This window comes from Myotis davidii, unplaced genomic scaffold, assembly GCF_000327345.1.
Source record: "Myotis davidii unplaced genomic scaffold, ASM32734v1 scaffold866, whole genome shotgun sequence".
In the NCBI taxonomy this organism is placed as follows: Eukaryota; Metazoa; Chordata; class Mammalia; order Chiroptera; family Vespertilionidae; genus Myotis; species Myotis davidii.
The window spans coordinates 1,988,269-1,990,837 of NW_006297145.1; the positions used below are offsets into that span (position 1 = coordinate 1,988,269).

At 47.8% G+C, this 2,569-nt stretch overlaps 1 protein-coding gene across 2 annotated transcripts in view; it reads right to left on the bottom strand.

The window, feature by feature from the left end:
• Nucleotides 1-2,569, bottom strand: part of ASTN2 (astrotactin 2) — a 647,457-nt gene that overhangs the window by 435,559 nt on the left and 209,329 nt on the right. The window lies entirely within an intron of this gene.

Consider the following 2,569-nt stretch of genomic DNA (forward strand, 5'->3'; position numbering starts at 1 on the left):
AGAGAGAGTGCTCTAAAGCACAAATGTCTGAATGAAGAGAGAGAAGACCCAGCTGTCTGGTCGAAGGGTACACTAGAGCTGCATCACACTTTCCAAACAGCTTCCCGAACAGGCCTAGGTAAAGGCTGCAAAAGTGTGTCTGAGCAGGCTCCCAACTACCCGGTAAGAGAGAGTGGTGGTTATAAAGCCAAATCCTGGCCTGACTCTGCAGAGACAGGGTGAGCCTGGAGAAGCCCTATCCTCACTTCTGAATTGGTGCCCACAGAGAAGGGTGAGCCCTGGCCAGTGTGGCTCAGTTGGTTGCACCATCCCATGCACCAGGAGGTCTCCAGTTCGATTCTGGGTCAGGGCACACGCTCAGGTTGCAGGTTTGATCTCCAATAGGGGGCATGTAGGAGGCAGACAATTAATCTCTCTCTCTTATCAGTGAAAACACAATCTTAAGAAAAAACGGAGTGGGACAGAACTGGGACGAGGGAGCACTGGGCCAAGGAGACCTCTCAGCTCTGGGCAGAAGCTGCCTCCTGACATCTGTGCATGAGTTTTCCAGGCAAGAATGCCAGAGAGAAATGAGGCTCCAGAGAAAATACAGCGACACACATGGCAGGAAGGAGCAGAGGACGGGAGGGAGCGAGGAGAACGGACTTCTAATACCAGCTTCCTTTCTACTTGCCTTGTGTCCTTGGCAAGTCTCTTCTCTAACTCCTGTTTCCCTATTTGTGGATATTAATAGCGGCCACTCACTGAGCAATAACTATGAATTAGACATTGTCCATTTACTAAGCATTTACCATAAAGAGAGAGTGTCTCATGGGTTTAAAGGTCATCTCTATGCTGTTGACTCATAGATTTCTGTCTCCAGCTGAGACCTCTGCTTTGCATTCCACTTTTGGACCCCAAAGCCCACTTTCCCTCTCCACTTGGTGATTAGTAGTCACCTTGAACTTATACTCATAACAGCACTTGGGATCTCCCTCACCTCAACCCTGACCCTCCTACAGCACCTACCTCCTGACTCAGCAAATGGTAAATCCATCCACCCAAGTGTTCAGACAGAACAATTTACAATCATCATCAATTCCTATTTCTCACCTCCCATATCCAACAACACATTTTATCAAATCTACGCCCTACATATATCTGTAATTGGACTCTTTCTCACATCTACTCCCCTAACCCCCTTGGTCCAACCCACTTACCAAATCTTGCCTCGATGAGAGTAACAGTGCCCTTGACTGCCCCTATCTCAATTGGCTACAAGCAGCCAGAGCAATGCCGCTGAATGTAGGTTAGAAGACCCATCCTGTTGAATGCAGGTTAGACCATGTGGTTCCTATGCTCAGAATCCTCCAGTGACTTCTCATCTCACTCAGAGTAAAACCCAAAGTCCTCATCATTCTATTAAACCCCCTAACCCTCCCTTCCACAGCCTTCCTCTTCTCAAGTCTGCCTCCAGTTCCCTCCCCTGGCTCCCCTCCAGCCATGGTGGGTCTCCTGCTAGTGTTGAACCCTGGGCACCTCCCTACGCTCCTGTCACAGGGCACTGCCCTTGCTCATCCCCCTGCCTGGAACGACCTCTCCCCGTACAGGGGCAGGCTTCCCTCCCCTGCTGAAAGCGCCTGCTCAAATGTCCCCTTATCAGAGAAGCCTGCCCTGACCCTGTCTGGGTAATAACACTGCTGCCACCCAGCTTAGCGCTCGCTGTGCTCGATGCTCTTTCCGGCATTGACCATCACCGACAAGCTGTATGTATATTTACCTGGTTGTGTACTAAGATGAAATCTTTTTTTCCTTCTTTTTAAATATATTTTTTATTGTTGATAATATCATAGATATTTCCCATCCCCTCCTCTTTACCCCCCTCCACCCAACCTCTACCCCAGAGGTCTTCACTACCCTATTGCCCTGTCCATGGGCTATGCATATAAGTTCTTTGGTTTATCTCTTCTCGTCCCCCCACCCCTCATCACAATGTTGGAAATTTTCTATACCTGAGTTGTCCAAGAGGTAGCCACTAGTCACACGTAGCTATGGAGCACTTAAAATGTGACTGGGGACCTGAATGATTACTTTTGTTTAATTCTAATTAAGTTACATTTCAGCATCCACATGTGGCTAATGGCTGCTATGTCAGACACTGCAGATGTAACGTCTCCCTAGAATTTCAATGTGATCAGGGCAGAGATTTTGCCTATTTTGTTCACTGTTGTGTCCCCAATGCCTAAAAAAGTGCCAGACTGCTCAATAAATACCTGTCGAGCAGGAGAATACAGGGATATGCTAGGAGCTTCCCAGGCATTAGCTCATTCCATCTGAACAACAGGCGTGCGTGCGGGGCAGACGCTATTTTCATCCTGTGCTGCTGAAGAACACCAAGTAGTGTGTACCCTGTGACCAACATCTCCCCATGTAGGATGAGTAAATCATCCTGGGGATCTAATGTACAGCACGGTGAATACAATGAACAACAGCCTATTATACATTTGAAAGGTAGTAAGATCTTACATGTCAGCATCATAAAATATGGCATGTGAGGTGATGGAGGTGTTAATTTCATCATGGGAGTCCT